Source organism: Heterocephalus glaber, unplaced genomic scaffold (genome assembly GCF_053883595.1).
Source record: "Heterocephalus glaber isolate CG9 unplaced genomic scaffold, H.glaber_assembly_v1.0 deba00001662, whole genome shotgun sequence".
NCBI classification, from domain to species: Eukaryota; Metazoa; Chordata; class Mammalia; order Rodentia; family Bathyergidae; genus Heterocephalus; species Heterocephalus glaber.
In genome coordinates this window covers 4,464,450-4,475,942 of record NW_028258403.1, presented here as the reverse complement: position 1 = coordinate 4,475,942, position 11,493 = coordinate 4,464,450, and positions in this window count along the sequence as shown.

The following is an 11,493-nucleotide window of genomic DNA, read 5'->3' as shown; positions in this document are numbered from 1 at the left end:
GTTTTCATCAGAAAACATGAATTTATCATTGGCAATACATACCATTATTTCCTTTGAAGTGGCAAACTAATTTTGTTTATTTTTGAAACAATATCTGCCAAATACCTGAACCTGCGTAACTGTAGCTGTCGCATGTGTCAGTTGTTCCTTCAAGTAAAAATGGTGTTTCATGATCCAAAACAGTTAGTTCCACTCACAACTTGAACTGTTGCATAAATATTTTCATTAGAAATACTCTTCATTCTACATAAATATCCTGGGTTGTAGAAAAAGAAGAAAATTACCAAAAAAAATTTTCAATTTAAGAAGAGGAAAGATTAATTTTGGATTCCAATTTCAGAGGTTCCAGTCCATAGTCCTCAGGCTCCCTCGCTTCTGGGCCCAGGTGAGTCAGAGCATCCGGGTGGGAAAAGTCTCAGCAGAGCTGCTGCCCTCGAGGAGGCCCAGGGAGCAGAGAGACTCAAACAGTGTTTTGCAACGTGAACTTAGCATTGACAAAGAGACATAATAAAGATTTCACTGGCACATTAAAGAGAACTCTGTAACAGTCTCATTAATGTTGATGCCAAAATTATGGAACATATTAACAAAGATAATCCAATAACATTTAATAAATTGTACATTATGACCAAATGACATTCATTGTAGGAATCAAAGATGGTTCAACATAGTAAAGTCCTTTCATATAATTTATTATAGTAATATTTCTGAGGACAAATATATGATCATTTCCACAGTTGCCCATAGAACATTCATAATTCACATCTGTATCTGACTTAAAAATTCAATAAAGTTGGAATTAATGATTATCTCCTTAACATGATTAAAGTGTGTGTGTGCAAAAGCTAGCATGTTTTTTAAACGAGGACCTGATGGAGACATTCTAGCTAAAGGTAGGAATGAAGAAATCATCCACTACCACTTAATATAGTATTGGAACAGTAATGTAATATGAGAAGATAAAAACATCTCTTTTAGCAGATGTTATCAGTATATGTCTGGAAAAACTCCAAGAGAATAAATAGGAGACTGCTAAAAGCAATAAGAAAATTTAGTAAAGTAACAGGTTATTCAATTAAGCAGGGTGGGGGCTATAACTCAGTGGTAGAATGCTTGCCTAGACTGTCATTCCTAACACCACCAAAAAGAAAAAATGTCTATTTAGAGAATAAAATAGGAGAGAAGAGGTTTTTTTTTTTTTGGAGACAGAGTCTCACTATGTAGCCCAGGCTGGCCTCGAACTCTCAGCAGTCCTCCTGCCTCAAGCCTCCTGAGTGCTGGGATTACAGGCATGTACCACTACACCTGGATTAAAAACTCCATATAAAATAGTAAGCTGGGAGTGTAAATCTGTCAGTATATGTGCTAGCCCTGGGTTCAATCTCCTGTTCAAAAACAAGACAAAACAAAACAAAACATTAACTAAGGAAGATAAACTAGTTAGACAATAACTGAACAAAAATGTGCAACCATACTGGACAAAGTCTGTAATCCCAGCAGCTTGGGAGGTAGAGGCAAGAGGACCATAAATTTGAGGCCAGTTTAGGCAATTTAGGGAGACCCTGTCGCACAATAAAATTTTTTAAAGGACCAGGGATGTAGCTTAGTGGTAGAGCCTTTGCCTAGCAAGTGTAAGGCCCCAGATTCAATCCTCAGTACCGAAAAATAAAGCATAAAAAAAAGAAATATGCACATATATAAGAAGAAAAGTTTAAAACATTACTGAAAGACAAAATAAACAAATGGAGACAAAATAAACAAACAAATAGAGAAGCTTACTTTGTAGGAAGACTCAACATTACAAGTCTTTTTTTTTTGGTACCAGGGATCGAACTCGGGTCCTTGTGCTTGTGCAGCAGGCGGCGAAACCACTAAGCTAAATCCCGGCCCTTCTTTTTTTTTTTTTTTTTTTTTTTTTAATCAGGGATCGAACTCAAGTCTTCTACTTGGTGGGCAGGTGCTGCACCACTGAGCTACATGTTTCCAGCTATAATAATGTCAACTCAGCCTAAATTAACTTGGAAATTTAACATGATCCTAATAAAGACACCAACAGGTTGCCTTTCTGGGATTAAACAAATTGATTATGAAGCTCATATCGGAAACCAACCAAACAAAAATATCCTAGAGAGGGCCAGGGATTTAGCTCAGTGGTGCCGCTTCCTGCCTTGCAAGCGGAAGGTCCTGAATTTGATCCCCAGTACCAAAAAAAAAATATCCTAGAGAATCCTGAAAATGTTTTAGTGTTATGTGGGGAATGGGAAGCTAGCCTCACTTAACATTCAAATATATGATTTTTTTTTTGAGACAGGGTCTCACTGTGTAGCTCAGGCTGTCCTTAAAGTCACTGTGTAGCTCAGGCTGGCCTCAAACTTTTGGTGATCCTCCTGCCTCAGCCTCCCAGGTGCTGGGATTACAGGGTTGTGCTACGGCGCCTGGCTTCAGCATTCAAATGTAAAGCCTCTGTAATTTAGGAAATACAGCATTGATGCATATATAAACACACAGATAGGGGCTAGGGTGTGTAGCTTAGTGGTAGACCAAATGCCTAGGCATTAGGCATTGGGTGTAATCCCCAGCGCCAAAAAACAAAACAATCCACAAGAAACAAAACCATACAGGTAGTGAAACAACAGAAAGCCCAGAAATAGAACAAGATACATTTGGAAATTTTCATTTATGATAAAGGCATGCAATTAAACAGGAAAGGGGAGTTGACATTTTTAATAAAGAGAATGGGGGCAGCTGCATAGCTCTCAGTGTCCGGTGGCTGAAGGAGGGCCCGGTCAGGCAAGGTTCCCAAAGAAAAGAACATGTGTGGAGCAGACATCATGAGAATGCAGGAGCAAAACTCTATTTTACAGCACAGCACTTACAGTGACTGCTATCAGCTAACTGAGACATAGTGAGACAAAACACCTGCAAGCTTGCATGGCCGTGTGGCACATGCATAGTTGTCTATGCTGATTTATTACTATTTCATGAAGCTCCATCTTGCGCCTGTGCTCTATGGTGGGATTGTGTCTTCGGGTGCCCTCAAACACCCTCAGATGCCCAGGCTTTGACACAGCTCATGGCAGCCCCCTACAGTAGCCATCTGACAAAATATAAAATTGGGGTTATTTTTCATATTGTTCATGAGGATAGATTTCAAAACCAGAAATCTAATGTAAAAATGAAATATACAAGTACAAGAGGAGCTGGTTGTGGTGATACATGCCTGTAATCCCAGTACTGGGGAGAGACTGAGGCAAGAGGATTTCTGAGTTCGAGGCCAGCCTAGGCTACATAGTGAATTTAAGGCCAGCCTGAACTACATAGTGAAATCCTGTCTTTAAAAAACTGAAAAAAAAACAAAACCGAAATACTAAAAGAAATTATTTTATGGCTTAGGAGTAGGGGATATCTTAATATGTTCCAAAACTGTAGAAGAAATTAAAAATTGATAAATCTGCCTATATAAAAATATTTAAAGGCTGAGATATAGTTCAGTGGTAAAGGGTGTACTTAGTATGCATGAGGTCCTGAGTTCGATACCCAACACCCACCCCCAAAATGTTTTAAACCTTTTGCATGGACACACACACACAGAACTCACCACTGATGAAGTTTGAAACTAAGTCACAGAGAAATCAGCAACTTAAATAATAAAGGGGTAATCGTTTAAAAATAAGTTTTAAAAAGTTAAATAGTTTTAAAAAATAGTTTTTAAAAGGCTTTGTTTTGTTTTTTAGGTACTGGGGGTTCAACCCAGGATCTTTGCACTGCGCTACACTCTAAGACCTTTACTATTATTTTTTTTTACTGTAGCTTGGCATGGTGGCACAGCCTATGCCAATGTAGCCTATGTAATCCCAGCCTTCGGGAGGCTGAGGCGGGAGGATCCCTGCCAGTTTGAGGCCAGCCTGGGCAACATGGTTAGTTCAAGGCCAGCCTGAACTACATAGTGGGACGCTGTCTCAGGGGGAAAAAAAAGGACAGTGTTTTCCTAAGTTGCTAAATAGTCCAGGCTAGGTTCAAACTTGTGATCCTTCTGCCTTAGCCTCCTAAAATACTAGGATTACAGATATGTACTACTACACCTGACTACAAAAAGGTTTTCAAAAAAAGAAAACCAACAACTTCATAGAAATTTGAAAAATAAAAATGGTATGACCCACTAGTTCATAAAAGAAAGTTTAAGATGGCCTGGGAATATATCTAACTTCACTTATAATTAAAAGATACATTAAAAAAAAACTCCATTGCTGGGCATGGTGGCATATCCCCATAATTCCAGCACTTGGGAGGCTGAAGCATGAGGATCGTCTGGAGTTCGAGGCCAGCCTGGGCTACATAGTGAGTTCGAGGCCAGCCTGAACTACATATCAAGACCCTGTCTCAAAAAAAGAAAACTCCATCAAAGAGTCTTCATGCATTAGGTTGATAGAAATCCAAATATTTCATAACATACTAGGAAATGAGCCCTCATACTGCATGTGAGAATATCAAATGGTACAACTGCTCTGTAGTGAAAATGGTAACATCTAGGAAAATTACATATGTATCCTTAATCCAGCAACCCTATTTCTAGAAATCTGTCCCAAAAATACATTTGCAAAAATATGAAATAACTTATGAACAAGATTCATAGACACATATTTTTCTTCAGCCTGTGGTTTTTCATTCTCTTCAAAGTGGTTTTTGCAGAGCAGATTTTCTTTTTTATGAAGTTCCATTTATCAATTTGTCCTTTAATGAAACATGCTTCTGGCATCACATCTAAGACATTTTTGCTTAGCCCAAGGGCACAAAGATTTTTTTCTCATGTTTTCTTCTAGAAAGTTTCTTTAAAATTCTAGAAATGTACATTTGTAATTTTGAATTTACATTAGTTATATGTTTCATTTTGGGTTAATTTTTGTATATGGGGTGAAGTATGGATTAAAGCTTATGTATGTGTATATGTTTTGCACATAGATATTCAGTTGCTCCAGCATCATTTGTTGAAATTATTATCTTTTCTCGGCTAAATTGCCTTTACCAAAAAATAAGTTAGCTGCAGAAAATAATTCCATTAGCCAGGCTTGGTGGAACATGCCTATAATTGCAGCACTCAGGAATCTGAGGTCCCACTGGGCTATGTAAGCAGATCTAGTGAGGCGGGAGAAAAGGAAGAAAGAACAATTCTACATACATGAGTATTAAAAGCAATAAAATATCTAGGAACAAATTTAACCAAGAAGTGCCAGATATCTTTTTTTGGACAGTAGTAGGGATTGAACCCACGGATTTGAGTATACTGAGCAAAGAAGTACAAGACTTCCACATGGAAAAACTACTTAATATTACTAATACTACTCAAAGTAATATACAGAATCAAGCAATCCCTATCAATATCCCAAATGTGGTTTTTTGCAGAAATTGAAAACCCCATCTTAAAATTCATATACAATTTGAAGAGAACTAGAATAGCCAAAAGAGTTTTTCAGAAGGAAAACAAAGTTGAGAACCCACATTTTCCAATTTCAAAACTTTACAACAAAGCTACTGTAAGCAAAATAATGTGGTATGAGCATTAAAAATAGACATAGTATTGACAAATGGAACAGAATTAAAAGTCCAAAAATAAATATTTATGTTTATGGTCAATTGATTTTCAGCAAAAGGTGCCAAGATCATTGAATGGGAGAAAGAATAGTCTCCTCAAGAAACAGTACTGGGGGGCCGGGGATTTAGCTCAGTGGTTCTGGTTGCTGCCTCACAAGCACAAGGTCCCAAGTTCGATCCCCGGTACCAAAAAAAAAAAACCAGTACTGGGGCCTGGGGATGTAGCTCAGCAGCACTGTGCCTGCCTGGCAAGCACAAGGTCCTGAGTTCGATCCCCGGTACCAAAAATAAAAAAAATAGTATTGGAAAAACTGAATGTTCACATGCAAAAGAATAATGTTAACCCCTTACACCATAAAAGACTTAATTCAAAATAGATCAAAGACCTAAGTGTAAGAGCAAAAACTATAAAACTTTTTTTTTTTGGTACCGGGGTTTGAACTCGGGACCTTGTGCTTGAGAGGCAGGCAGTGGCACCACTGAGCTAAATCCCCAGCATCTATAAGACTCTTTAAGGAAAATATAAGGGAAGAATCTTTACCTTGATTTTGGCAATGGTTTCTTAAATATGGTAAATGTGTAGGCAATGCTATGGTTTGGATATGGTGGGAGTGTCCCCCAAGGCATTATGTGTTAAAATTTTGTCCCTATTGCAAGGCATTCAGAGGATGGAAAATTAATCCAGCTGTGGCATTTAAGGATGAGGCCTTTGAGAGGTGATAAGGGGTGGATAAGGTCATTAGTGTGAAGACCCCATGACTGAATCTTGGTGACTATGAAAGAAAAAAGAGAGAGAAAACACACACTCCCTGTCTTTTGGCATGTGATGTCCTACACTTTCTCAGGACTCTCCTACCAAGAAGCCCATCACCAGAAGTGAAGCGTCAACCAGAACCATGAGCCAAAATAAACCTTCCTCTTTATACATTAACCTGTCTCAAGTATTTCTTTATAGTAATGGAAAACAGACTAGTACAGCAACACAAAAGTAGATAAATGTGATTTCATTAAAGTTAAAAATTTTTGTTCTTCAAAAGACATTATAGAGAGGGTGAAAAGATATTTGATTACAAATTCAATTACTTTAAGAGATGTAGAAATAGTCGTGTTATCACTTCATCTTGCATGAGCTTTGGTGGCTTATGTCTTTGAAGGAGTTTGACCATTTTTAATCTACATTGCCCAATTCATCGGTATAAAATTCTCTTAAACCTTTTATTTTGTAATAATTTTAAATTTTCAGAAAAATTTTAAAGGTGATACAGTATTTCCACATACTCTTTGCCAGTTTCCCCTAATGTTACTGTGCTACATTTCTGTGATGTAGTTATCAGAATGAGAAGCCAGCACTGGTGCATGAACTAAACTGCAGACTTATTTTGATTCGACTAGTTTCTCTGTCAATGTTCCTTTCTGTTTGAGGCTTTAATCTAGTCTACCATGTTGCATTCTGTTGTCACATCTCATTAGTGTTCTCTGCTCAGTGAGTTTCTCATCTTTCATTCTTTTTAGGACCTTAATGGTTTTGAGAGAAATTGGTCAGGTATTTTGTAGATTGTTCCTCAGTTTGGGCTTGTATGATGTTTGTGTCTTGATTCAACTAAATCACAGTTTCTTAAACAGAATACCACAGTGGGTACAGTGTACCTGTACAGAGCGTACAGTGTTCCTCTCATGGTATCCACATGACAACCTGGAAACATTCATTTGATCAGTGGGTTCAGAGAAGGTTTGCCACGTTTCTCCACTGTAAGAGTAACTATTTTCCCCCTTCTAGAACTTCTTTGGAAGTCAGACTCTAGATTCTGTCCACCCTTAAAGTGGAGGATGGTAAGGAAACATATCTACATATGTTATTTGGGATGTTTCTGTTAAGATTTGCTTCTTGGTTGGGTGCAATGGCATATGCCTGTGATCCCAGCCATTCAGAAGGCTGAGACGGAAAGACTGAAAGTTGGAGTTTAGAATGAGATACATAGTGAGAACTGGTCTCAAAATAAAAAGAGCTAGGAGCTTCACGGTAGAATGCTTGCCTTGAATGCACAAGCCCTGGGTTCAATGCCCACTAGTATAAACAAACAAACAAAAAGTTTCTATTCTGTCAGGAGCTGGTCAGACCCCCAAATACCTGTAGGGAAAACAACGGGGGAATAAAAGAAAGAGATAGAGATAATATTCAATATGAAAGTGGGGACGGGGAGGAATCTGCCACAAGTGTACAGGCTTTGATGAACTCTATGGTGGACCCCCCTTTTATTATTCAGCAAGAAGTGCAGGGGAGGGGGTAGTATACTATTCCAGGAACAGCAACTGCAGTAAGATGAGGTTAGTAAGACAAGGAACAAGTTTAGCATCTCAAAGGGAACAAGTTAAGGTCCTTCCCCATACCTAAATGCCTGCATTTAATATTGTTCCCAGTAGAACTCATCTTGCCTTAGGAGAACTATGGTTATGGCTTTCCCCCACAGCCAGGAAGTCTGCAGCCTTTTGCGTACTTCTCTGTTCCTGAGGCAAGTTAACACCAACCTTGGGACTTCGGGGCCTGTATCCTGGCCACCACCAATCTATACATATCATGGCTGGTCCCCAACACTACTCTACCATTTAGATGATTTCTTCAATCATTATATCAGTATAGATACCTATATTTATTTTATACTTTAGATTTTAATCTAATTATATGCTATTATTTTAGTGTTCAAATTATTCTAGCGTTGGCCATTCGGGAGCACTTTGTCTAACAAAAAGCCTATGACCTACTGAAAACTACCACAATCTGAAAAAAGAGATCAAAGAGGATATAAGAAAATGGAAAGACATCCCTTGTTCCTGGGTAGGAAGAACCAATATAGTGAAAATGACCATACTTCCAAAACTACTATGTAGATTTAATGCAATGCCAATTGAAATTCCAACAATATACCTCACAGAAATAGAGAAAACAATCCAAAAATTCATTTGGAACCAGAAGAGACCTAGAATAGCAAAGGCAATTATAGGCAACAGAGACATTGCTGGTGGTGTCACAATCCCCAACTTGAAACTATACTACAAAGCTACTGTGATAAAATCAGCACGGTACTGGCAAAGGAACAGACCTGAGGATCAGTGGAATAGATTAGAAGATGCAGAAACAACTCCAGACATACTCAGCCACCTCATCTTTGACAAAGGAGCCAACCACCCTCATTGGAGAAAAGATAGCCTATTTAATAAATGGTGTTGGAAAAACTGGATTTCAACCTGCCAAAGATTAAACCTAGACCCATATCTATCACCATGCACTAAACTAATATTGAAGTGGATTAACGATCTAAATATTAAAACAGAAACACTAAACTTGTTGGAAGATAAGTTAGGTAGAACTCTTGAAGACACTGGCATAGGAAAAGACTTTAGGAACAAAACCTCAGTAGCACAGAAACTAGCACAAAGAATCAACAATTGGGATTTCATCTTATTAAAAAGCTTCTGCACTGCAAGAGAAACCACCAACAGAGCTAAGAAACAACCTACAATGTGGGAAAAAATTTTTATCAGCTATACCTCAGACAAAGGTCTACTATCTAGAATATATAAAGAACTTTAAAAAATCAGACTCCCCAAATTTAAAGACCCAATTCAAAAATGGGCATCTGAAATAAACAGACATTTTTCAGACAAAGAAGTAAAAGCAGCAAATAAACATATAAAGAAATGTTCAACATCACTGGTCATTCAAGAGATGCAGATGAAAACAACACTGAGATTCCACCTCATCCCAGAAAGAATGGCTGCTATGAAGAAATCAACCAATAACAAATGCTGGTGGGGGTGTGGAGAGAAAGGAACCCTTCTCCATTGTTGGTGGGAGTGCAGACTGGTGCAACCACTGTAGAAATCAGTATGGAGATACCTCAAAGAGCTAGGACTAGAGGTCCCATTTGACTCAGCTATTCCCCCGCTGGTATCTTCCCAAAAGAATTAAAAGAATCATACCACAGTGATATATGTGCACCCATGTTTATAGCGGCACAGTTTGTAATAGCTAAAGCTTGGAAGCAGCCCAAGTGCCCATCAACTGGTAACTGGATAAAGAAGATGTGGTTTTTTTATAAAATGGAGTACTACTCAGCCATAAAGAACAAAACACTAGAGACATTTATAGCTAAATGGATGCATATTGAGGCCATATTCGTAAGTGAAATAAATAGGACACACATGTGTAAATACCGAATAGTTTCTCTAGTGTGAGAAACTGAAAGTGTAAATAAGGATTAAAATGATTAAAATGAATAATTGATAATTTGAAATAGGAAGAAAAAGTCCAAAGGGGTAGGGGAAGTGGGAAGGGAAGGGCAAAGGAAAGAAGGGAAAGAAAAAATTATGAGAAAAAGAAAAAAATGGAAACAAAGTCTTTGTAAATAGGGAAGGGTGGAGGGAGTGAAGGGAGGACAGGGAGGACAGGGAATGGGGAAAAAATAAGAACCAAGATACATCATGTACACATACAAATACCCAATAATAAGTATAAGTGTATTGTATACCTAAAATGTACCAATAAAAAAATTTAAGGAAAAAAAAAAAGCCCATGACCTGAGCTAGCTGTGGTGCCACATACCTACAAATAGCAGCCCTGGGGAAGCTGAGGCAGGAGGATTGCCAGGAATTTGAGGCCAGCCTGGGCTCTACAGTGAGTTAAGGCCTGCCTGAACTACATAACAAGACAATAAAAAAAAAAGTCTTTGACCTAAGCCAGGCATGATGATGCACATCTGCAATCTTAACTCTCAGGTGGCTGAGGCAGGGTGGTCCTGAGTTGGAGGCCAAACTGGGCTACATAGCAAGTTTGAGGCCGTCTTGGACTATGTTGTGAGATCCTGTCTCAAAAAAAAAAAGCCTGTGACCTAATGGATAACCCAAATGTATATACAATTATACACATCACAAAGCAGACTATGTGATAACTTCAGAAATATTAATACATCCAGTTGAGAAATATTATTGAAACCAGGTGTGGTGGTGCACACCTATAACCCCAGCACTCAGGTGGCTGAGGCAGGAGATTCACTGTTGAGTTTGAAGCCAGCCTAGGCTACATAGTGAGACCTTGTTTCAAAAAACAAACAAGCAAACAAAAACAATAAAACAAAACATAAATAAATAAATATGATTGAACTTCCATATTATGTACCAAGCATACTTCATATAGTCATGGCTCTTGCTTTCAGTGAGAGAAAGTTTTATTTTTAAATCTCACAAATAAATATATAAGGATTAAGTATTGTCACAAAAGACACAGCACAAGAAATTGTAGGAGCACATGATTTGGGAAGGCTTCGCTGAGGACGTATAGAGTGCCCATGAGAACAGAGAGCAGAGAGTGGGCTGGCTTAGGTAGAGGTCTTGGAGCAGCAAGAGTCTGCACGAGCCTGAAACAGGGTGAGTTTCATCCTAGAGTCCTGGACAGAGGCCTTCCAGAGCCAGGCAGGATTAGCAGAGGAAGTGCAGGGTGGCTGAGGGAAGAAGGATGGGACACTGAGCGGAAGAGTAGGGAAGAAAATGCTGCCGGTCAAACCCGAGGGACAGGCCTGAAGCCTCTCTGTGGAGGCTTGTACTTCTAAGCTAGTAGGGCAGAGGGCAAGTCATTGAACTTCAATGGCAATTTTGTGGGTTAAAAGGAAGATTGGTGATTGCAGGAAGTTGCCACCAGAGGGTACCATAGGAGAAGGTCTACCTCTAATTTTGTACTAGTTGTTTTTGGGTTTTTTTGGTATCTGGGATCCAATTTAGGTCCTTGCGCTTGCACAGCAAGCGGCAAAACCACTGAGCTAAATCCCTGGCCCTGTACTAGTTGTTTTAAAATTAACTTTATGGGGTACATGTGACGTTCTGATACATGTAAACATTGTGTGATGTTTAAAT